The sequence below is a fragment of the Erinaceus europaeus genome, chromosome 14 (assembly GCF_950295315.1).
Source record: "Erinaceus europaeus chromosome 14, mEriEur2.1, whole genome shotgun sequence".
NCBI lineage: Eukaryota > Metazoa > Chordata > Mammalia > Eulipotyphla > Erinaceidae > Erinaceus > Erinaceus europaeus.
The window spans coordinates 87,323,181-87,350,484 of NC_080175.1; the positions used below are offsets into that span (position 1 = coordinate 87,323,181).

Sequence of the window (27,304 nt, forward strand, 5' to 3'; positions counted from 1 at the left end):
TCTGTCTCAGGGGTACTTACACAAAGACCCTTTATCTTAGAAAGTTCAAAAATTATTCTTATTGCTTAAATTAGAGTCTAAAAATATACCTAAATGCACGCACAGCATGCTATTACTTCCACTAAATTACTGAAGGCATTCTAAACAAATAACCTTCTAATGTGAAGGTTGTGGTTCAGTAGCTGTGCGGACGGAAACACATATTGCATACTAAAGCCTATTGGATTGAAAAGCACAGATGTCATTAATACAAGCTTAGACATCTCAAGAGAAGTTTGAGGGGTGTTCTATCATGTGAGAAAGGAAATTAGAAGAAAAAAATAGACTGGAAACTAAGTGCAAAATGTTTCCACTTTTGGAATGTCCCTCTGTGCTTTCAAATAGAATTCTCAAGTCAACTTCTAAACATTTCATTCTAATTTTTAAAAAAAAATGCAAACAAGTACTCAGTTTTCTGGGACTTCCATGCATCACTGATTTTTCTTTGATCCAATATTATTCTTTCAGGATTCAGTTTGTCTTATAGAGTACAACACCTGGTATCCACCTTCTGTGCCACCCCTCTGCCCAGTCACTATGAAGCATGGCCATCAGTCTGGTGCTGCTTGCCAGTTTCCATAGAGACAGGAAGTATGTTGGAGTCCTGTGTTCCATCTTAACTGCCAGACCAAGGCAGGGAAGAAACAAAGCTGGCGGGCAGTGGGCCTTGCAAGGCCAGGAAAGGTTGGAAGGGTTTTCTCCAGCTATCAGTGTATAACAGTGCCAAATTGGCAGCTTCCACATTTACAGTCCTGAAGACCTGAGCCTGGTGTTCACTATGGCCATTGTGAGGGATCCATTCTTCTCCCAACTCCTGGAGCAGAACTCTCATGTACCCAGCTTGGCTCTAATCCTGTGTTAGCTTGTGATCCATAACAAAAGGCTCTTTTAGATTTACAATGGCTCCCACTGCTCCTGACCCAGAGAATTAAAACACCTCTGTAGAAATTTCCTCTCTTCTTTCTCTTTGCAGGAAGATGACAAAAGAGTTTACTATACAGTCATAGACCAGGGAGCCTGCGAAATAACCAGAGGACTGTTTCCGACTGACCTACAGAGGGACTGTGAGTAAGTGACCCAGTTTATAACAAATGTCATATCAAAACCTGTTACCATGTTTTGACTTATAAAGCCTAGGATTTATAATTAGAGTTCATTTTTGATTATCATAATCAGGGCCGGCCCTGGAGAAATCTGAAATATAGGCTGAAATGGAACTTCACTGCATTCCCTTCCACTTTAAAGATGTGAGTCTGTGGTTGTAAACCTCAGCCTTCTGTATAATAAATATTACCAACACACTTACCATTCTTATTTGCAATTTCTGGGGACTCATTACTATAAGCCAATTTTTTAGAAAGAAAGATTGAGATAGATAGAGAGAGAGAGACAGAAAGACATCACAGTACCAAAGCTTCCGCAGTGTAAATCAAGCCAGATTGGAAAGTGGATTGTATACGTACCCAAGCAATTTAATTAGCAAATTCTTGCTTTGTAGCTGTACTATTTTAGCATATTCAAAATATTATATAATTAAAAATGGTATTCTCAATATTTTCAAAATTGGCACAGGGGATCATAGAGATAACTCATTGTGTACGATTTATGCCTTGTGATATATGCAAACCAGATTTGAGTCTCAGCATCATATTAGAGAAGTTTCCTCTGGTGGTAAGTTGTCTCTCCTCTCTCACTATATTTCTCTTTAGTTTTTTTTTTTTCTATCTGAATGAAAAAGCACTCCAGAATAATGAATTTTGCAACTGCAGATAAGCAAAATAAATATGTAAGTAAATAAATCTACTTATACGTTAAATTAATTCTTTGCATTCTTTGAGTTTGACTTTTTTTTTTTGCACTTATCATTGCCCTGCTCAGATATGTAGATTGACATACCACAGACAGGTTAAATATACATATAACTAATTTTACAACTAAAGTAGATTTGTGAAACAAAACATTACCATTTGTTGTCATTAATACTATACTTCATCCATGAAATGTTTTTAATTTTCTCCAAAATTAAAACAACAATTTATTGAATTATACATTCTCAAGGGAAAAGTGAGCTTGATGAATTGTTTATACTCATTTTCACAGGACTGTTTTTCTTTCTATATGATAAACCATTAAGCATTGTAATGTGGAAGAATAAAAAAAATGAAAAGGGAACTGTATATCTTTAAAATAGTATAAAAAATTAAGAAGTCTTGAAAAATCATCTTTCCAACTCAGCAGGCTTACCTGGTAATTATTGTGTGTGAATAAAGTCATTTCATCTTTCTGGAATGCATTTTTCAGGGTGAATGAACAAGACCTAGAATTGAGTTAGCTCTGCTTGCGAGCTGAGCATTTGAGGGCTAACCTTCCTCAGATAAGAAATTTATGAGAACAACCACAGTCTAGTTCACTGTGAAGCTCAGTTATGTAACCAGATTCTAAACTGAGATGTCAATCTGGAGGAATATTCTGGAAAGGAGCACATAGATGCTAAAACTCTTCGGAAGACAGGATGAGGGCTGCTGTACAATGATCAGTCTTCTAGGGGCAAGAAAAAAAAGGACAGGTAGGACATAGCTGCTTCAAATTGAAGCGCCATAGGAAAAATTTCAGCTGAGAAGAAAGGGAAATGATACATTTGTTTTGTTTTACAAAGTAAGTTTCAGAAGGTATTTGCATTTAAAGAAAGTAAAAAAAAAGGCATCTAGTAGTATAATCTTCAAATCTTAATGACTTCAAGCAAACTTAAATATTTTAGGAATATTTCCAGGAGAAAATCAAATAAAAATAAGTGAAGCAACTGTCTTGAATTCATCTCAAATATATAATTATTGCAATTATTCAAAATGTAACTAGCAAAATGAGGAGACTTTAGAATTGAGAAGGTATTGGAATTCTCTGCTTCTCATAATTAAAAAAATAATAGTCATCATACTATCACTTAATATGTCATGTTAGTTAATGATTTGATTAGATATGAGGCATGCTTGGTAATATCTTTTGTTTGGGGATTTTTTTTTTGCCACAGATATGCATCATTTGTAAACATAAAAATCATATTGATTATCACAACATATGTTAATTTTATTTTTTGACTTTGTTCTCTGCTGAAATGTTTAATCATTGCCTTACTTAAATAATAAGAAACAACATAGCTGCCTTTATTATAACTCCTTGTGTTATGCAGTACAGTAAGAAATTTTGCAATAAATTGATTTGGATGTATTGTAGAGAAAAAGTTCTAAGCCATCAATTGATAATTTGTCTTCAGTTTATCTGAGGCATAGGAACCATAACCATGCATATAGAATTTGGTACTATATTAATGCTTTCTAAATCCCATCCTTTTATATTTCTAACATATTTCCCTATAAAACGCATTTCTATGAGGTTCATTTTTTTTTTCCAACAACTGCATGTTTTGTATCAAGAATGTGCTTCTCATGGGTGGGACCCTTGATGCATTTGTGAGCAGTGTTGTATTTATATCTTTATCATTTTCTGCAGGGCTGAGGAGACAGCAAAATTCTTCTGCAAAAGACTTGTCACCATAAGCCAGAGAGAGTTCCTGGTGCTCTGGTTTCTCTCTGTATCTTTCTCTCTCTTAATTAATATAAGTGTGAGTCCTCAAATATCTATGTATAGAAGTCTTAATCAATAAAAAATAAAATAAATAAATAAATAAAAATATACCTACCCCAAAAATACAATCTATATACTGTATGTCTCAGAGGTTCTAAGCCTAATAAAATTTTAATTTGAAATAAAAATAAATTACCAGAGAACAGGAAAGTTAGATGGGAGGGCACTATTACCAAAAAAAAAAAAAAAAAACACCAATTAGTTGACATAAAAAAAGATTAAAGATCAGATCCAAGATAGACTATTCAAGGAACTGAACCAGACAATGAGCAATGAGCAATGAGCATAGGTGGATCTTAAGAAACAAAGATAGAAAATAAAAAGCACAAAGTGAAACTTGAACTGGATGTGGCCTGCTGCCTCAGGCTAAAATACTTTGCAGAAGGGAGGGCCTGTGAGTGATTAGGGTCCTGTTGCATGATGGTGGGAAAAGACCCAGGTTGGAGGTGAGAGTGGAGAGTGTTCTGTAGACAACTGTCCTGATGAGACAACAGGCTGTACCCATCATCCTCCAAAATACCACTAAAATAAAGAAGTGAAACAAACTAGAAGTCTGGAGTAAGAGAAGCCAGGAAACAATAACCCAGGCTGACAGAGCAAAACAGTTAAGATCAGATGATGAAGGACTTCCTATTGCATTGATACTACACACAATGGCAAACCACTGAAGGGAAGAACATGGCTTAATCTACATTATTATAAGACTTCATTTCCAGTAGTCACCCTCCTTAAATCAAGAATTTTTAGGAAGAAGAGGCAGCATAATGATTATGTAAAGACTCATGCTTGAGTCTCCAAAGTCCCAGGTTTAATCCCCAGCAGCACCATAAACCAAAGCTGAACAGCACTTTAGTAAAAATAAATAAATAAATTATAGAATTGAGTCATAAAAATTATGTTTACCATTAAAAAAACTTATGAAGAAAATGCAAAATTATAAAATATGTTGCTATATCATGGCATGATTTATGGGTAAATATATGTAGTCTCTTGGTGTTTTTTTTTTTCATTTATACTGTAAATGTTCTCATAAAAGGGCTTCATCTTTTCTTTTATTGATTTGAATGAACAAGGATTATCTACTTGAGTAAAACAGAATTGCTAGCCACAATTCCAGATAACTCACCAACTCTCCAATAGACAATATACACTTTAGTTTTATTCTAGAAGTCCTTTGCTACCAGTAATGATGGGATTATATCGTATTTTCTATTTTTAAACTAGGATATTTATTTGGGAGAAAGAAATTTTATTGCAGGTAAACTTTTTTGGATGGAAATATGATGTTTAAGACAGATTCTTCAACTTCAAAATGGACTTCTCTAATATTAGAAACAGATATGTTTATTGCTTTTCATGTTTTAATAAACATAAGCTATTCCCTTGGACACAGTAGAAATGCTATGAACACAGGGCCCGGGGTGGTAGCACACCTGGATGAGCACACATCTTAACAGTGCTGAAGGTCATGGGTTCAAGCCCCTGGTATCCACCTGCAGGGGGAAAGCTTCACAAGCGGTGAAGCAGGGCTACAGATGTCTCTCTATCTCTCTCCCTCTCTATTTCCTTCTTCCCTCTCAATTTCTGACTGTCTCTGTCCAATAAACAAATAAAGACAATTAAAAAAATTAAAAAGAAGTAATTCTATGAACACTATTCAAATTATATCACCTGAAGTGTTGATCAGTATGTAGTAACATACAAATCAATGTAGAATATTCCCTAGGGAACAACTTTAAAAAAAATAATAATGTAATAACACAGTGGTTAATAGGATGTGTTTTCCACTGTTTGATCATTTCTGAATGCACATAGATTTCATTAATGTTGATTTCACCCATCTTGTCCATGTTTACATGCTTTGATGTGCAAGTCCTTTGTAGTGCCACATTAGATCTAGGGGAATATTGCCTTATGAGAGAAAGTGGAAACCACTATGGGAAAATCTTAAAATGAAACTTGATACTTTGTATAGATCTGTACAGATAAGTCAGCTCAAAGAATTATACTTTCGAGAAGGCAGAGAAGAAATTAGTACCATCTGCTCATAGCCTTTGGAAGGTTGCTACATTTTTAATTTGTTGCTTAGAAAAGTTTAATATTGAATCCTTTAAATAGAAACTATTCAAATTAAATTTCAATAAGGTAAATAACTTGGTGGGATTTTAAAATAACTACTCTGATTCCTTAAATTTTGAAGATCCTTATTCTGTAGATATGTTTGCAAGTTGATCTCTAGAGGAACATATATCCAAAGTAAAACTAGCCACCAGTTTACTAAAAGATGGGAAAGTATTAACAGTTAGTTCTTGGCCATGTATATATATATTCCCATGAAAACCCTGAAAACTGGCTATTTGCTGATTAATGTTGGTAATCCAAGAAATTTATAGGTGCATGTTGGATCTAAAATAAATAAGAGCAGCTGAGAAAAATACTCAGTTGGTAGAGCATGGAAATTGCATCCCTGAGGCTCCAGGTTCAATTCCCAGCATGATATGTATCCTAATGTACTCTGCCCCTTCTCTCTTCCCTTCTTCCTCATTTCAAACTCTAGCTTACAAGAAATAAAAAAGTAATATATTAATATAAATACATATTCATATTAACATACTAATCATATTTATGCAATTGGAAATATTGCTATGTACTAGGCTAGGCACACTTCCATCGCTGAGATTATTTACTAAGTAATAAATATCATCATTTATTAGATATATAAAAGAATAGGAACTGATGTCATAAATGAGATTACACTGTCTTAACATAAAGGCATAAAGAATGACCAGAGTCCAGAAATGATGGCATCTCTGAACTGAGATAGTCCATATTAACTAACTCTGACTACTCTTGGGTATGCACAGTACATAAGATTTAAGGAAGTTACAAAACCTTTGCTTTGTTGCATCCTTGGTATAGCACTGTTCTTATGCATTTTGAGTTAACTTAAAGCTGAATAAAGTCTATTGTGTCTCGTGAGTGTTATCATACATACAAAAGCAATTATGCTGGAATTCTAGCAATATGGTCACTGTATCTACAATAGCACATCAACAAAAAATATCAGTTCAGTTTGTTTAAGTAAAGATTTTAAATAGGTAGAGCTCTCAGATTATTCATTCATTCTCAGAACAGTCCCTATCAATCCTGTTTGCTTTCCATATCGGATGAGAAATAAATAGATGATGTGATAGTATATAAATTTTACATACTATTTTTGAAACAATGGATTTTCCTTTGAAAGTTCTAGACTTACATCTCTGATAGATTTGAACCTAAAGATGTATACTATGATAGATTGTAGGACTATGTGAAAGCTTGGTAGAGCTTAAGGAAGCTCTCCCATCCTTGGATAGAGGTCTGGAAAGACACCCCACTTGTTAGCCTCTCTCCTTATAGAGACAAGCCAAGAGAGAAAAGTCTCCCAGACTCAGTTTCTCCTTGTTAGTCTCTCAAGCTCACAGAAATCCTACAGGCCTCTCACACTTAGTTCTCCCTGCTAGCCACAGGCCACATGGCTGCCTGCTTTAAGGTTCACTCAAAGTTCATGATAGTCACTCAAAGTTCACACATCCACTCCACCTTTTGGTAACTAAGGAGAACACACTCTATCATACACCAGAGAGAGAAACCCCCAAAATCTTATTTTCTTTTGTATTTTGATATCCATGATTTACATCAAGCCTTGTTTTTCTTCTCTCTATCTCACCTTACTGGTATAACCCCTATGCTTCTCTCAAATGCCTTTGGATAATTAAAGTGCCTACTAATTATCTTGACCTTTATGTATCTGCATCAATTCTTGTCATACCAGCCCCTACCATAGGGACAAGCTGACCTTTAAGAAACCTGTAATTCTGACATATTCAAAAATGTTCTTTGTTTAACTTTCTATATAAACCCAAACCCACCTTCAAATAAATGAGTTTTTGTACCAAAATGCTCCCTGAGTCCTCTTTTCTGAATTGCTGAGCCCTTGAGCTGGTGAGAGAGAATCGGTGGCTTACCTCCTGGCTGGATCCCCTCCATGGGAGTGCCAGCAATAGATTATATATATATATATATATATATATATATATATATATATGGTAATAGCTGAGGAAATTCAGTGTTAAAATTTAGGTATCTTAATTTAAAATATTTGGAAGATATGGAATTTCAAGTTAAGGGCACCAAATAGGAGAGGCTTAGATTCAGAAGGCAATTGCACTCGGAAGTCCTAAGTATTAGGAATATTGAAGCAACATGCAAACTATAATCCTAAATTTTACAATTTAGATCATTGACTAACATTAAAGTTATCTACAAAGATAGCTTTATGAGAGAAAGAAATGAAGGCAGGAAGAGAGGGAAGGAAGGAGGGAGGGAAGCAGGAAGGAAGGAGGTACATTATATCTCACTGGATAATAACCTCAAAAGTGTGAAACCTTTCTAAGGAAAGTTCTAAATTCATGGAGTCCACTATTCAAAATTATCTAATTAATGACAAACTAATTTGATAAATTCAGCTGTTAGGTTATGTCATTTTTTTTTATAGTGCAATAATAGTTATTCTAAAAAATATATAATGCTTATTTAATGAGGGAAGTTTGATTAGAGCTTCCTCGTTTTTTCTTGATTAAGCTTGTGTTGCCCCCAGGGCACAGGAAATATTGACTCATATGGCAGGATTGATAAGCGTCAACTCTCCCTGCTGACTTGGACCAGCAAGCTGCTCATGAATCCAGCAGATGTTTCTACTATCTGGGCCAATGAAAACCTTATGGACTTTTCTCCCTTCATCTCCTCCCAGGAGCAAATGTTAACACAGCAGAAATTTGGTTGTATGCCAAATAGGAAACAGAAGGACTGGTGAGAATATAGGTTACAATGTTATCTGTAAATAGTGGTCATCAATGATTTTAATTGCGTATTAAGCTATTTTAGTATTTCGTGCATTTTCAGTTTCACTTAACCAACCCCCTATACATACAACTGTTTTTATATAATAGCATTTGTTCTAAACACATAAACCTAATTCTTGAATATACTCGTTTTAAGACATGAAACAAAAGAGAATTTGATATAAAATAGGAAATTATTTCTAAATATATATTCTATATATATATATATTGCCAAAGCCTGTGGCTGGGGAGCCTCAGGCATGAAAGACTCTATGCATAACCATTATGCTATCTCCCCTTGCCCGTGTAATAATTTTTTTCTTATATGAACAATAGAAGCATTTAATTATCAATTTGAAAATGATTAGCTTTAATTTATATTTTGTTGGTGTCATGACTTCCATGCTTAGATATAACTGTACACTAATACTATGGTAGACAAACAAAATAACAATTGAGATTAAAACAAACAAAAAAATTCTTCCAAAGATTTCATCTGAGTACTCATTATTGACGAGCATTCTTATTTAGTTGAATTTTAAAAATACTTTTTGAAGAATTAATTCTAAAATTCATGTAGTGGTTCTTTGTCTCTCCCTTGATCTCTGCACCATCAATCGCACTGACCCAGTAGAGTGAGCCTTAGTTTTGCTGGATTTATAATTTTATCATTTATCAAGATACATATACAGATATCCCCTTTTTTCAGATAGAGGGTAAGAAACAAAGAATTGTTAAATGGGAAACTGGGGAATGTTATTCATGTACAAACCATTGTATTTACTGTTGAATGTAAAACATGAATTCCCCAATAAAGAAATAAATTAAAAAAAAAAAAAGAAACAAAGAATCTGAGAGGATATAATATCACTCCACCACCCCATGATTGATTGACCTTTGCATGAATTTTTTGTGGTGGTCAGAGTCTGGAACTCAGATTCTTACCATTTAAAAAAAGGGTTTTTTTTTAAGTTATTTATTTATTTATTGGATAGAGACATCCAGAAATTGAGAGGGAAAAGGGTGGTAGAGAGGGAGACAGACAGAGAGACACCTGTAGCCCTGCTTCACCACTTGCAAAGCTTTCCCCCTGCAGGTGGGGATGGAGGCTTGAACCTGGGTGCTTGTACATTGTAACATAAGCACTCAGCCTAGCTGCACCACCACCTGGCCCCCAGCTCTCATAATTTAGGGAATATATCTGGTGAGCTATTTACTAGCCCCAAAGTCCTATGTTTCAAAATATATTTCGTTTTTACTTTTGTAGGTATTTTAGAGATTTAATCCAAGGTATAGGTTTGCCCCACCAGATTTCTCAGCTCATACGATGCCATTGAACCCAGACGCTGATGCATACGAGGTGGACACTTTGCCACTGAGACTTGGCCCCTCACATTCTATATTTATAATTCTATTGCTTCTGTTTTCCTTTTTGTCTATTAGCAAGTATATGCTTCTCTAATCACAACACTCAATTTATTATTTTTTTTTTATTTATGCCACCAGGGTTATGACTAGAGCTTTGTTCTTGCATGACTCCACTGTTCCTGGAGGCCACTTTTTGATAGAGAATGAGGAGGAGGAGGAGGGAGAGGAGGAGGGAGGGGGAATTAGGGGGAGGAGAAAGGAAGAGGAAAGAGAAGGAGGGGTAGGGAGGAGGAGGGAGGGGGAGAAGGAAGGAGGAGGAGGGGGATGAGGAGGATGAGGGGGAGGAGGTGGAGAGACCTGCAGTATTGCTCCACTGGTCATGAAACTTCTGTTTCTTGTGGCAATGTTTGTACTCTACCAGGTGAGTCAACACCTGCCCCCCTCACTATACTAATTTAAAAAAAGGAAAAGTGTTCCAATGATGTGGGTTTCTGAGACTGAAACTCTATGTTTTTCTCCTCATTTATTACAGCAGGACAGGTTACATTGCCTGCTTATTTGTAACAAGAAAATAGGGAAGAAATCTGAACAGAGAAATGATCTATTAATGTTTGTTAATATTCACTTGCCCTTAAATCTTTTATTGAACACTTACTATATAAATAAGTGTTCTTATTTATATAAGAACTGCTCAATGCAAGTGAAAGTGGGTATCATAGTGTGAAATCATTGTATAGTATAGTGTTGTCATTGATGGGTGAGATTTCAGTCAGTTCAGCATTTAATACTGCCCTGTAATACACTCAGTTAATCCCAAAACCTCTACCGAGTGACTGCTTGATAGGCATCTTGTTTTCTTTCATGTTTACTTGAAAAGTATGTGTCATTTTATGCAAAATCCATAGTTGAAAAATGTTAGAATGTTTTAAAATGTTTCCTTCCATAGCACTTAAGTAGGTAATTAGCAAAGTGGTGCATTCACATTAAGTTCCCATGCCAAACATTTATCAGTTTTTCACCCTTGTATTCTAATTATCAAAAACTTAATTTTGAATTTCTATAAGAGTGTGATGGTTGTAACCTTGCTTGTGAATGGGAATAGAAATCCTGGTCCAGCAAACTGGTAAACAGGGTTAAGATATTGAGGCACTACAGAGATTTAATTTCCTACTTCAGTGTTCTTTGCAAGCTGTGCAAACAGTCTTTGGCTAAAAAAGGAGTGGAGATGAGGGAGAGCTTACATTTCAGTGAAACAACCACAGCCACAACTTCTGGTTTTTATAATGAAAGAAACCTCAACAAATAGATAGTCTTTTCATTCCCTCTATTATCTTTAAGATAAAAGACTTCAAAAGCCTCCAGAAGGTTCTGAATTAATTTGATAACAAATACAGTAAAAAATAATAGACTTATCCCTGCATCATACGAGATAATCAGAAACACTGTGTGTTATGAAAGACACAGAACAATCCGGAACGTATGGTTGAGTTGAGGGAGCCGCTAAAATCCATCTAGCAAACTGTACAAACCATTCTCTTGCTACTAATCATTGTTTCAATCAAAATGATATACTGTGATTATAAAATCTGCAATTATTTAAGGATGAAAATAATTTGAAGAATAAAAATATAACAAAATCTAATGGTAATTTGGAAAGGCATAATATTGAAAAGAACCACAATTGCTACTGGCGTTGGCATTCCACAGACCTGACTAAATAGGTCACTGGTGTCTATATATTAAGAGAAAAATAGTTGAAACAACTGTTTCTAAATATGGTATCTTACAATTCATATGATCTTAACTACATTCCCTTGCAGGATGATGATCCATTCCCAGTCATCTCTTGCTTCTGGATATAAGATGGGGTTACATGGTCACTGGGCTCGTTTTCAGTGACCCTGGGTCTCAAGAATATGGCTCAATGACTGACTATTATCTATTTTATTACTGACTTATTTTAAAAGGCTTGTACAATTTCTTCTTTATTATAGTTTTAGAATTTATGTTATTACTTAAATCATATGTGAGAGATGAAGAGAAGCCATAACACCTCTATGGTACACGTGGCCATGGAGATCAGACTGGCGTCTTGAACATACCAGTTATTCACTCTACCAGCTGAACTATTTCCTCACTTTTTTTTTCTTTTTTAAAGATTGACTTATTTATAATATTATTTTTATGTGAAGGGAAAGCAGACTAGCCCTCAGCCCTGACATTTAGTGTGCCAGAGGCCAAACCTGGGAGCTCTGCCTTGCATATCCTGTTCTCTGCTGCTGTGTGGTCTCCCTAGCCAAACAAGCATTTTTCACTTCTCATCTTGCTTTAGATTTGTTATTCTCCCACTGATCTAAACAAATCTCAAGATCAGACCCAGAGTCAAAGTGGAACAAGGAGAGGGACTCGATCAAAACAATTCTGGGATGAGAAAGCTAAAGATGGTTGATTCTTGGAGAGACACGGGTACATCGAAAGTCAAAAAAAAAAAGAAAAAAAGAAAAAAGAAAGAGAAAATACCACAGTGATCAAGCAAAAAGACGTCATTGCTCTAAAAATCCCAGATTCAACTCCCATACCACCACAAGCCAGAGTTTACCAGTGCTCCTATAAAAACAAAACAGAACAAATGTAAGAAAAAAAAATATCTAGGAACAAAAGAGATTTTTCACACTTCCATGAGTTTATAGGACTGTCCACTCACATGCCATAGTATCTTTGATTCGGAAAAGTTCATTGAACAGGACAAACAAACAAAAAAAGACTAACTAGAAAGCAGTGTTTGGAAGCAAATGAATGGTGACCAAACGAAGACATTAAGCTTAAAGAACACCTCAGGAAACTTGGCAGTTAAGAAACTTAACAAAAGTTAAAAGCGGATATAGAACTTAGTTTTGCTGTTCTTAGTTCTTCATTATGACTCCCTTGACTGTTCTAATTACATTTATTTCACAAATGTTGGCTTTCATCTACTAGTCAGATTGGGAAGAGTGTGAATAACTGGCTCTAGTGTTTTCTTACTTAAATAAAGGCACCCCGGGTCTGGGTGGTGGCACACATGTTACAGTATGCAATATCCTGGTTCAAGTCCCTGGTCCCCACCTGCAGGGGGAAAGTTTTGTGAGTGGTAAAGCAAGGATGCAGATGTCTCTCTGTCTCTCTCCTCCTTTCTCCCCCATCCCTCTTGATCTCTGGCTGTCTCTACCCAATAAATATAATATATATATATATATATATATATATATATATATATATATTTTTTTTTTTTTAAGTAAAGGCACCTCAATACAACTAACTTATTTTTAAACCAATAGTATTATATGAAGGCAATTAGGCTGTGGGCCACCCTGTTGAGTAAACATATTACTAGACACAAGGTCCCAGGTTCCAGGCCCTCCCCTCCCCAACTGCAGGAGGAACATTTCAGGTGTCTTTCTCTCTCCCCTTCTATATTATTGCCCTACCTCAAGTTCTCTTTTGTTTTTCTTTCTTTTCTTTTCAAAGACAAAGAAAGAGGAGAAAAATGCCCACTGGGTATAGTGGAATCCTACTGGCAGCACTGAGCCCCAGTGATGACTATGGTGGCAACAAATAAATAAATAAGGAAAAATAGTATTATGTGACCAGGAGGCACAGTCCCCTTTGTTGAATGTATTGGTCTAGTGGCCACATTCATATCTTTGAAAGGGGAATTAATAACACTTAACAGAAATTAAAGTAAAAAGAATGCTTTTTAAAAGAAAAAAAAGTTCATGAATGTGAGTAGGTAACATAATGGTTATGCAAAGAGACTCTCATGCCTGAGGTTCCAAAGTCCCGGGTTCAATCCCCTGCACCCCCATTAGCCAGAGCTGATCAGTTCTCTGGTTATAAAAAAAAATGAAAAAGAAAAAAAGAAGAGTTCACCGGGCCTCAAATATAAGAATCTTAAAGTTAACCTTATTTTGAAATTATTTATATCCTCTTAAGTGCTTTGGAAGCCAAAGAAATAGTTCTTTTTTTTTTTTTTTCCTATAAATGTTTCTATAAAATTCTATTTGTTGGCAATCAGCTTAGGCAAAGCAGCACTTTGGGCCTTCTTGTGTGTCCCTCTCTATTTCTCTCTCTCAGTGCTTGTACTTTCATTTCCTTTTCAGTCCTTACTTTCTCCCAATAAATATTCAACCTCTTGAAACATGACTGGCTCTCTTTGTGATTCTTCCATGTGGAAGTCAGTCTAGAAACCTCACAGGAGGGAACTGGGAATGGTCCCAGTTAGCTGCTCCCTTTCCCCTCAATATACTGACCCACTAAATGTTTCTTCCTTTCTAATATCTTTTATTTTTTACCAGCTCAATGATTATTCACCTGTCATTTGTATTATTCCTCTATTCTATTAAAAACAAGTAATCATGGAATTTTAGGCATGATGTGATTGTCCCTGAGAATTGCTTTACATAATTATATGTGTTGTGTAATTATATATACAAATATGAATCATGTAACATTTATTTTTGTGTTTAAAAGAAAATATTGATTGCAAAATAAACCAAGATCTTGCACAATAAAATTAAAGGTGACTAAGAATGTGACTCATATGAATGGACCCAGCTTCACAAAATATGTGGAATTTCTCTTATGTACTCTATCCACAATCTGTGTTAAGTGTAAGATATTTTATACACAGGGCAGCATTTTAATTTTTTAAATTTTTTTTTTTGCCACCAAATGATCACTTGAACTCAGTGCCTGAACAACTCCACTGCTCCTGGAGACTATCTGTATTTCTTTCTGTTTTGGTAGAGGGTGAGAAACAAAGAGAGGAAGTGAAAGAAAGAGAAGAAAGGCAGAGAGAATAAGAGACACACAGGAAGTACTACTGAAGGTGGGGGTTGAACCCAGGTCATAGGCCATAGTGCAAGGTAATGTTTGAACTCTACCATGTAAGCCAACACCACCACCACTACTCGCCCCCCCCCACCACCACCTCTGCCATAGAAAATTATTTTCTACTTAGATTTAATGTGTGTTAAAACAACTCAAGTCATAGGTAGCCTTTTGCTGAAGAAAAATATGCAGTTCTGTATTTGGCAAGAAATTCTTTGTGTAAAACACACTATAGATGATGCCTATTAACAGAATGTCTTTAAAATAACATGGAAAGATTTCTGGTAAAATGGAAAGAGGCTGGTAAATTGAAGGATAATCTGTGTAACCTTAGTATGAGAGACGGATTCACGGTAGCAAAGTACAGGTGGATAAATAACATATGCACATATATATGTACTGAAAAATAAGCTATATTTAAGATAATATAATAATTGTTTTCATTTTGAACTTATATATGTATATTAAAGTTGAAATATCTAAGAATGGAAATAAAGCTATTGCTGTTTCTAAACAATGACTTTATTGAAAAGCATTATTATTGTTAGTGCATTTCTTAACCATCACATAATAAAAACATGCTTACAATCTCCTTCTCATCTTTACTTCCTATAATAATTTCTAAAAGCTATCTTGTTCTAGCCATTATGCAACAAAATCAAGCCTTCTTCATCTAGATACCAAGATCACGTTTCACGCTTTCATACAGAAACCAACAGAGATTTTCTAACTGGTTTACTGGTTGAGGTATATAAGTGAAAATGAGGTAGAATTCAAAATTGGTAGTTTTACTGAGAAATGTTATGCATGTACAAACTATTGTATTTACTGTTGAATGTAAAACATTAATCCCCCAATAAAGAATTTTTTAAAAAATTGATAGTTTTAATTTTTCCTCTGATTGTAAATTTTGCTTCCAGAAGATTGCTATGTCTGTGACCAGACTGGCTTCTGTTCCTGCTCTGAAGTGGAAAGCAGAAACATTTACTCTGATCTGCAAGTACTTATCACAGGAAGATGAGGAATTATACTCAGGTGCCAATGACTATACAGTAAAGCACTAACCCCCCTAATAAAATGATGACATTTATTCTATGCCCTGCCTTGCCTCCAATCTAGATAATTTGACTAAAGTTAAAACTGAATTCACACACTAGTACAAAAATATAGGAGTTGTGAAAACACAACAAACTAAATTTTTACTGAAAATCAACTATATGAAAATGAGAAAGGACAAGACAATGAAAAGAATAATGAAGGGGAATAAGAAGAGGAGGTAAGAGGAAAAAGGCTAGCCATGAAACATGAGTTTAAAATATAGCAAATATGCTTCCTGCAACTTGAATACATTTGAATGTCACGAGAAGGATGTCATAAAGAATTTATTTATGAAAATGATAATGCTATAATACCCAATGAAAAATTTGCATAAGTAGATGAAAGAGAAATAAATATATGCATATGTATGTACATTTTGGAAATATAATAAGAATGAAATCGAGATGGTTTAAAGGAAACATGAATAAATAATGTATAACCTGATTTATACTAGAGGAACAAATAAATAGGAATGAATTAAATTGTGATTCAGAGACCATATCAAATCAAACCATATTATTTAGCAGAACCTTCAGAATGTCAGAAATATATCCTTTTATTCAAGTACCATGTAACTAAATTTTTGTGAGTCATTTCTTTTTCAATATAGGAATTTGTAGTTGAATAACTAACATGTTCAGGAAGTACATATCACCACCTTTGAGTGTTTATGTAAAGTATCAGAAATCAAAGTTTTTGGTAGATACTCTATCACTTGTATTGAAATATCACTTTTCTTTATAGACAATACAATTCTTTATAGTTAAAGACCAGAAGTAATTTAAAGATGTATAATTTAACCATGAACAAAATAAATAAAGATGATTACCATGTTTAAAGTAAATGTTTACAGCTAGAAAGTTAGCACAGTTAATAGCATGCCAGATTTCTCATGAACTCAACTTAGATTGTAAATGGTCTGCTTACAGTGGAGGACATTTTGGTGCTGTTTTGACTTGCTCTCTCCTCCTGTGCCTCTTAGTTTCTCTTTTTCTTTTTTATTCAATTTTATTTTATTTTTTAATAAATTTCTGTTTTAATATTTGTTTATTCACTTTTGTGGCCCTTGTTGTTTTATTGTTGTAGTTATCTAACTGATGTCATTATTGTTGGATAGGACAGAGAGAAATGGAGAGAGGAGGCGAAGACAGAGAGGGGGAGAGAAACATAAACACCTGCAGACCTGCTTCACTTCCTGTGAAGTGACTCCCCTGCAGGTGGGGAGTCTGGGGCTCAAACCAGGATCCTTATGCCGATCCTTGCACTTTGTGCCACTTATTGCGCTACCGCCGGACTCCCTATTTTATTTTATTTCATTTATTATTGGATAGAGACAGAAAGAAATTCAGAGAAGGGTAGACAGAGAGGGAAAGAGACAGAGAGACACCTGCAGCCCTTGCTTTACCACTTGTGAAGCTTTTCCCCTGCAGGTGGGGACCAAGGGCTTGAACCTGGGTCCTTGTGCACTGTAATGTGTACTCTTAACCATGTGTGCCACCACCTGGCCAGTCTCTCTCTTTCTATCTGAAAAGGCCACCCAGAGTGGTCAATCTGAGGTGGCAACAATAGCAGAATGGTAGATTACAAGACAATGGTAAAATATGGATTCCAAACAAAATCCTTTATTAAATAATTTCCTATTCAATTATCCATTCAAAAGCAATTTATTCAGTTCCCATGTGCTAAACATTATAACAGGCATGCTGTTTAAAAATGGTACAAATAAAAACAATTATTTTAATTTAAGAATGTACTTGGATTTCTGACATTTAGAAACTTAATGTAATAACATTTGCATACTCTTGACCCTGTGTTCTTAAGATTTTCTTTTTTTTCCTATCAAAACATTTAATTTTCTGAACATAGGAAGACTATGGTAAGCTTAGGATGAGTGACTCCCACTTTAATTTCCACTAATTTTAATTAAATAAGACACATTTATTATGATTTATTTTTATTATAACTATTTTATTAGAATAACAAAATAAATTATACAATTTCATGTGAATGCTTCTTATGCATTTTCAATATGCACAAAAATTATAGATTTTTAGATTGTTGAAATATAAGTAACTGACTTGTATATTGATATGTGCATTAAAGTAATTTTCTAGATCAATGGATTCATGTTGAAAATGGTTGCCTGTACTGAAATTACATTTCATTTTTTGCTCTAAGAATCCTTTAATAAAAGTCTTCTACTTTTTAAATTACTGAATTATTTTAAAGGTAATTTAGTACCTAATAACATGTATACGTGAATGTATTTATTTGAATAGCAACTGTGTGTTCAAGCATAGTTTTCTCGTAAGTGAGAGTATAATTTGTTTTGCATGTCAGTGAATAAGTTTATTGTATCCGATTGTATGTAACTGAAATAATGGAAGATCAACCTCTTAGTAATCGTGTAATACACAAATGCACCTAGTGTAGCACTGAATCTATTTCGTGAGTTGCATTTGGAGAATGCAAAATATCTTAACAGCAAAAGAAGAAAAAAGCAGTTTATAAAGTTCTGAATGAAAATGGTTACCTCAGTAGTCTAAATTAATTTTATGTTTCATGCTTATAAAGCTACAATACGATCATGACAATCTGCTGACAGATAATCATTTTTTTATTCCTTCTTTTTTCATTTCATTAGGGAAGTGATGGTGTACAGGACAGTTGTCATATAAATATAGTATCTTATCTTCCCATCAAGAGGAGTCAGCATGTCACTGCCACTACCAACTTAAGTCCCCCCACCATGGATGCTGTGTTCCTCCAATGCTCTCTCGCCCAATTCCCCCAAAACCCTGGAGTCCTTGGCTTTGCTAACACAGATGAACTTGGACTAAACATGCTCTGTGGAAGCAAATCATTTTTCTTAACGCATGTCTTTAGGACCATGTCAGGTCCCATAATATAACTAATTCCTATATTAATAGAACCAGTGGTGACAGTAATACTACCATTATATTACTATAGGTCAAAAAGTGTTCAAAATGGGGTCTTTTTCATTGTTTGGAAGAAATATATATAGTATTTTTTTTTAAGATTTAAAATAAACATAAGGCTTACAAAACAATTCTGATGAATAAACATTTAATGGTTTAGAATTAATTTAATATTTTGTGGGGAAAAGCCTGCTGTCTGGGAAATCCAGGCCATCATCTCCATGAGGGTCTGAGAAGATCAACCCCAAGCCCCCCTTCTCACAGGAGGGGCTGTAGGCAGGTCCCCACTTGACCCCATGACCTTATGATGGATGGAGTTTTCCAGGCCGGGAACCTTCCTGCACATGATTCCTCATTCCCTTTGAACAAGGCCATGAATTACCGTATATGCCCAACTGAAACCCACTGAAAATATCCTGGCTTTGCTCAGTTGCCCCCTCCCCCCTGCCCTGAGTTACTTGTGATTCACCTTTAGAGAGAAGCCTGCCTATGCATGGTGAGCTCATGACCAGACCTTATATGGTAACTTTCCAGTGGTGAACAAACACCTGATAGGTCGAGATTTAACCCTGTATTGTGTGTGTGGCTTAATGATTATCTTAACCTTTTTCCTAACCCTTGTGTATATTTACCTGCTTATATCCCCGAATAAATGAGTTGTCTCTCTGAAGCTTCTCCCAGGTAGGCTGTCTTATGATTCCTCTCTTCACATTCCCCCTCATCAGCAGGGTTCCCAGGACCCCTGGGGTGGCCTGTCTCCCCCCACCTTGGTCACCAGTCAATTCCCAGAGAATGGCCCCCACAATATTTGATTGAACTCTCTTATTATTCTATAAATAATATCCCTAAGTGCATACTTACTAAAAACTTATTTCTTAATTTGACAATGTATGCCTTATAAGGTTTATTAAAGTCATGTGCTGAAATAACTATAGTAATTATCTCATGTTTATATGGATGTGTTTGTACACACATATACACATGTATGCCTGTATACATTATAGATAATTATGTATATCATATGAGCAGACGTATATATATGTTCTAGGTTCAGGTGATTGCTACTAATTAACTACATATGCAAAATAATGAATGGAATTTTTTAAAATTATATTTTATTATCATGAAGATTTGTAACATCGAACTTGGTAGTTCTGTTATTTATTGAACATATACTATATAACTAATAATTTGTCATTGTTTTTATAGTCATTCCAGTCTTAGCAAATAAGTACCAGTGTTATCCAAATGAATTGTTTTTTGTTTTGTTAGTTGCTAGGGCTTTGCACATACACAATTCCACTAAACTCAACATCTATATTTCATTGCTTTTAACATTAGATAGAAAGATAAGGAGGGAGGGCAGAGAGGCAGAGAGGGAGAGGAGAGAAAGGGAGGGTGGAGGGAAAGGGGTGGAAAAGGAGAGGAGAGAGGAACAGAGACAGAGATATTTATTAGAAGGAGGGAGGGAGAGAGAGAAAGAGGTAAAGAAAGAAAGGGGGAGAATAGAAAGAGGGAGAGAGAGGATACCACACTACGCCACTACACGTGGTGTTTCTCCTTGGTGCTGAGTATGGTGCTTCATGAACCTTGAATTTGGGTCCTCACATGTGTTGAAATGTGTGGAAGGCTCTGTGGAAGTTGTGTCAGATGATATTTAAATAAAAAGTTCTTTGGACTGGCATAACTCATATTTTGAGAAAATAAATATAAATGAAAACCTAAAGAAAACCTGATTTTTCTAATTCCAGAGCTTATCTCCAAATAAAGAAAGATAGTAGCTACTTGTCTGGTTATAAAAGATTGATAAAATGTTATATGAGTTATAAATATAATCACACTTGCAAGAACCAGAAAACAACTAATATAGCTTAAAATTTTCATCATTCTGAGTTAAAAATAAAACCACTCATTTTATGTCACCAAAGAAAAAATTCTCGTGGTGGCAATATTTTTCTAACTAAAGATAATAACATTTAAACAAAATGTAATGTGACATTGTTTTAAAATGTGAGCATCTTTATTGGAAATTCATCTTTGTGTAGCTATCTTGCATATATCATATATAAATGTTTCATGGAGTCTTCCTCTTTAAACTGCTAAAAATAATTGCCCTTCTGTCATTAATTGCTTCTCTCAGTGATAAAAATTCCAGCATGAATAATTCTGTATATCTTTAGGCTATTTAAAACATCTATGTGCATATGAATTTATATGAATAATATTTTCTCTTGTCCATCTAAACTAGGAAGCTGTAAATCTGTTTATCGATAGACAAATTATCTATAATCGGTGTCCCTATATTTTTTTCAGTACTTTCTCAGACAGACATAGAATTTCTGTTGCTGTTGATTGACATGGGGCTTAGTGAGCAATAAATCCCAATGCATCCAAATCACAGCTCCTCTAACACAGGTACCTTTGTGCAGTTGGTAAGACTCTTACACTACTCAAGAGGATTCAACTGAAGAGTTTTCAGTTATGTCCCTATCAAATTCATTTAACAATGTGCATTGGGGAGGGGTGACTACATAATGGTTATGCAAACAGACTCTCATGCCTGAGGCTCAGAGGTCACAAGATCAACCCCCAGAACCAACGTAAATTAGAACCCAGCAGTGTATGGGTTTAAAAAATACATAACATAGCACACATGGTGCAAAGCACAAGGACCTGTGTAAGGATCCCAGTTAGAGCCCCCGGCTCTCCACCTACAGGGGAAGTTGCTTCACAAGTGGTGAAGCAGGTCTGTGGGTGTCAGTCTTTCTCTCCCCCTCTGTCTCCCCTCCTTTCTCGATTTCTCTCTCTCCTACCCAACAATAACATCAATGGCAACAATAACTGCAACAACTACAAAAAATGGGAAAAAATGGTCTCCAGGAACAGGAGATTCATAGTGCAGGCACTGAGCCCCAGCATTAACCCTGGGAAAAATACATAACAATGGGACTGGACAGTGGCTCACCTAGTTGAGTGAAGGGATGACCTTGAGCAAGAATGGGGGTTCTGTTTTTATGTGTACAACTGTTAGGCAAGATGAATAGAGCAGCAACTACAGAAATAATGATGATTTCAAAATATAGCACTCTGGAAATAATTTTCAAAGTCAACCTAATTGCCAAATAATCTGATTATATCAATAACTATCTATTGTCTTCTTAAACCCCCAGACAGCAGGAACCTCCTGCTTCCTCTGTAAAGCCCAAATGTCCCCCAGTCCTGGAACATCTAGGGTGGGGCTCACTTTTCAGCATGATTCTCTCAATTCATACCAATTGATATTGCATTTGCTCATCCCAAACTATTCAACACAATGAGTACCACCTAGGCATGCTTCATTTTGAATGTATCCAGAGACATCAAGTGTGGAATGTCAACCCTTCAGCATCATTACTCAGAAGCTATATGACCTCTGCATCCCTGTAAATCTAAGCTCATATTCTGTGGTGATTCTATTATTCTTCCTTTTTCTCTCACAGATACAGAGTGGCTCAAACAGCACCATTCTCATTTTACCTTAAGTTTAATGGGTTTTCCAGGACAATTAGATAATCATTTTCCTTATAATAAATTGACAGCTTCTTTACCTCTTTTGCCTCTACTAGTACCTAAACTTTTCTCTCGAGATCCCATGCCCTCTGCTCCTACAATCTTAACTGATGGTGGAAAAAATGGAGCTGCTGCCCCTATATATTATCCAGACAGGAAATATCCCAAATCTCCATTTACTGAGCTTCCTGATAATTCCCCTCAGTACAAAGAACTTTATGCTGTTTTCCTTGCATTAAAAGCTGTACCAGAATCCTTCAACCTTTCTTCTGACAGTGTATACTGTTAACCTACTTCCATAGCTTGCTCATTCTTATGTGAGAATTGATGACAAATCACTTTCTCCTTTCTTAATTCAAATAGCCTCTATGCTCTTTTCTTGAACTCAATCACTGTATGTTCAACACCTTCATTCCCATAGCCCTTTTCCTGGTCCCTGTCTGAAGGGAATGCTGCATCTGACTGCCTAGCCTCCACAGGAATTCTCCTAGCCCCTGTCTCTGATCCTGCTGACTTTCATTCCTTAACCCTGTTGGGACTATGTGTACTCTTGATAGAGCTTAGGGAGAACTCCCCCCATCCTTGGATAGAGGTCTGAGAAGATACCCCCTTGTGAGTCTCTCTCAACTGAGGTGAGCAAAGGGAAGGAACTCAGACTTAGTTCTTTCCTTCTTGACTTTCAGGCCAACAGAAACCCCAATACTTCTCCCCATTAACTGCAGGCCACATGGCTGCCTACTTTAAGATTCACTTACTCAAAGTCACCTTACCTTCTGATCATAGAGAACACACCTTATCACACACTCTATCATACACCTCAGACCCCAGATAAGAGAAATTCCAAACTATATGGCCTTTTGATATCCATCTTCTCTCTGTCTCACCCTACTGGTTTAACCCCTATGCTTCTCTCAAATACCGTTGGATAATTAAGATGCTTGCATCATGGAGAATAATTGTCTTGTAGCTCATCACTTCCTGTCATACCAGCCCCCTACCATAAGGGCAAGCTGACCTTTAAGAAACCTGTAATTTCTGACATATTTCAACAATTCCCTTTGTTTGGTTTTCTATTTAACTCATGTCCACTGGCTAATAAATGAGATCTAAGCACACAGCAGTCTCCCCGGTGTCTTTACTTCATGTCGCCCCTGTTGTAAGCGAGAAAGAACCGGTCTGTTACCTTTACCCTAGAGGTCACCCCGCCAGAGACCCCGACATAACCCATGTTCATCTTAAAGGCCTTCAACTCTGGCATAGTTGAAATGTATTCTTGCTACATGCTCCTCCTGTCCAGATCTAATCAAGACATCTGCTGTTCAAAATCTTGGGGTTAACCCCCAGGGCTTAAAATCCAATGCTATTTGGCAAATTGATGTCACCCACTTACCTAACTTTGGCAAACAAAAATATGTGTTTGTCTCAATTGATACCTTTTCTAAATTTATGTGGGCAACAGCTCAAACTGAAGAAAGCTCAAAAAACCTTAGAAGCCATATGCTCTCCTGTTTTGCTGTAAAGGGCATACATCTTCAGCTTAAAGCTGACAATGGTCATGCTTTTACCAGCAAACAATTTAAAGACTTTTGTTCCCTCTGGAATATTACTCACACTACAGGCATTCCCTATAATCCACAGAGGCAGGCATTGTCGAGAGGGGCCATCAAACCCTTAAGGCAGAATTAAATAAAGAAAAAGGGGGAATATACACCCACCAATATCCAGCTGGCAAAAGCCTTAACCACATTAAACCTCTTCAATATTTACAAAAACTCAAACCAACCTCCTATTATTTTTCATTGGCAAACACTATCCACCCTCCCAGCTATTAAGGTCAAATGGAAAGACTGACTCATTAAAATTTGGAAAAGGCCTGACCCCTATTGACCATGGGGAGGGATTTTGCATGCATGTCTCCGCAGTATTACTCAAAACCTGTCTGGCTTCCTGCCCGCCATATCCGGCAATACCTGCATGATGGCACTGCTATCCCTGAGGAACAAGAAACACTGCAAGAGGACTGGTTGCAGGACATACCCCAGGACCCATAATATGACATGGCAAAATCTGAAAAATCTGGTTCACAGAGCCCTCTCTAACCCCCCCTTCTCTGAATATCTTATGCTATGAATGGACAGTTGTGTTCTGTGAGTGAGTTGAATGACAAAAAAAAAAAAAAATTTGAGTGAGTCGAATGACCAAAATTTTTGTACGACCCATTTTGCTCAGAGTACTCTGAAACTTAATTGACTTTGTATAAAAACACTAGATGCAGCCATAGTTTCTGGAGACATCCAGAAACAGTACTTAAAAACTTGTTTTTTTCCTCTTTTGATTTTTTTTTTTTAGTCTTGGTATAAATGTGAAACATTTAGTCTTAAACTGTGTGAGTAAGATGGTTCAACTAAGACAGTACAGATCTAAATTTGTGTTTGAAATGATATATCTTCATAACAAAAGTTTTTCTCCTCCTGTGTGTTATAGACTACATGTTTATGTGTGTGTTTCAAGTTTGGTAAACATTAACTTTATGGTTAAAAGTGTAACTTTGAAGCTACATTCTTACCAGGCAGAGTTAAATGAAGGAGTTTTCAGCACGATTCTTATAAAGGTAAAATTAATTTGCTAAAGTAACTGAGTATTTAAGGTAAAAGTCTAAATATTTAATGTGACAATTCATCATCTCCAAAATTAAAATACAAATTCTCTATACAGGACACTTTTGGAGGGCCCCCAAAAGTGCCCTGTGAACTGTCTTGTGGAAATTAATCCACAACAAATCTGGCATCAATCTGACATTGTAAACGTTCTTAAAAAAAAAAATTGTCACTAACATGTATTTACTCTCTAAGTAACCTGAGTTTGTTTAAAGTCTAACGTAAAAATTAGTTAAAAATCAATATATTTTAACTAAATCTGGTCTGAAGATCCTGCACACACCTAGGGTGTGTCTCCATCTTAAATTTTAAATGGGTGTAACAAAAGGTAGAAAAGATGCTTTTGATATATAAAGCTTTCATATACCTTCTCAATTAAAGAGGAGAACCTGCCCAGGTTAATGATAAATCACACAATGGTTATGCAAATGATTCTCATGCTTGAGGCTTCTAACAATGGTTCTTCTGTTTAACTCTCATATTTTATTGCTTAAATTGTTTAAACAGTCATAAAATCATACTAGAAAGGCCTTCCAAAATTATAAAGATACTTAAACCAATTATAATCGAGTTATCAATTATAGTAAACTTGTAACTTGTTACAAGTTTTTTTTTCACAAGTGAGTTACAGCTGTCAAGTCTTCACATGACAAAGCATCTGCTTTTTCTATATAACTATATAAGAAATTCCCCCATATATAACTTACATGAATTAACAACATTCACATATTTTTCTACACTTAACTGGTTTATCTCATTTTGCCACTATAGGCCTGCCTTTTTCAGCCAACAATTTAAAGATTTTTTTTTTTCCTTTATAACATCACCCATAGCACAGACACCCCTTACAACCTCCAAAGACAAATGGTTGTTGAGAAGGCCCACCAAACACCTAGGCCCAATTTACTAAAGAAAAAATGGGGGATACGTCCCCCAATATTCACTTGGCTAATGAAATAACTACATTAAACCTCCATTAATATCTATAAAAATTCGAACCAGACACCCTGCTAACCATGGGAGGTATATTTGTAAGTGTTTCTTTCACACGAATCCCTGGAAATCCATTTGGACCCCTGTCCTCTGACATCACCCACAAGATGGCACAGCTACAGCGCCCTCCCCCACCTGAAACCAATGATGTGACCTGACATGATCTAAAGAACCTGATTCACAGACTCCAAGGACAGAAATTTTTTTTTTTTTGTGGCTGTACAAACTATCATTTATTGGATACCAATTATTTCATGTAGTGTGCTAAGTGCTTTATACTCATTGTATCATTTTAATCCTCACAACAACCGTATGAGGTAGGCATTATTACCATTTACAAATGAAAAAACAGGCTCAGAAAAATTCGGTAATTTTTCCCAATTTCATACAGCTAGTCAGTGACGAGGCTGCAACTGGACAGTCATTGAAAGCCCAAGGTCTTTCTGTTGGGGGACTGCCTCTAGGTCAGTGTAGACAAAAGGCAACTTCTCTGGTCAGCTCTGCAAAGAGCACCTTGAGAGTAGAAGTTGCTGGCCACATTCACCGCTGGTAGGGATGCATGGAAGCAGACTTGATGTTGGTTTTTATTCCACTTGACATTTTTCCTGGTTGACCTGCTTGGGCCATTTGCAACCCACTGAGCAGTGGCTGCTGCTGGCCTGGAGCTCCTGCCATCTGCACCTGCTGTAATGCTGAGGCTCCTGCAAGAATTGTCTCAGCTCCTGGTTGGCCTGGCTGGCCTGGGCCACTACTACCTGAAGGTCTCCAGTTAGACAGCCCTTTCCCAAAGGCAATAGCTGCCACCAAGGCATTGGTGTCTGCAGGGTTAAAGGTCTGCTTGTTTGGCCAGAGACCTCCACTCTCTGATTCTCATTCCTCCTTGCTGATTTTCTCCAGAAGGTTTGAGCACATTTTATTCAAGCTCTGGATCTGCTTCTGAGCTGCATCAGCACCAATGCGGGCAGCATCCGTTGTCAACTGTTTTTCTTGCTCTTCAACCTCAGGGTCAGGCTTGGTTCTCAGATGATCAGGAACTACTTCATGGCTGAAAACAGGTACTTGTCCTTCCATTTGCCGCATGAGATCTTCATCATCTGAAGTACAGAACTTTTACTGCCTTTCTCTCGCCCATTGCTGTCTGCCCTTCTTGCTATGTTTTGGTGGTTCCAGCTCACTCTCTACAGAAAAAGCAGAATTCTAGTGGTTGCCCTTCCCCATCAAGATACGTGTGCAACATTTATTCCCCTGGTCATTGGCATTGGACTGACAC

At 36.2% G+C, this 27,304-nt stretch overlaps 1 protein-coding gene and 1 pseudogene across 4 annotated transcripts in view; both read right to left on the reverse strand.

Moving 5' to 3' along the window:
- The window catches only part of CADM2 (cell adhesion molecule 2), a 1,068,981-nt gene that overhangs the window by 215,855 nt on the left and 825,822 nt on the right, over positions 1–27,304 (reverse strand). The gene's annotated exons all lie outside the window — the stretch shown is intronic.
- On the reverse strand, positions 26,243–27,121 carry LOC103120596 (mediator of RNA polymerase II transcription subunit 8-like; annotated as a pseudogene).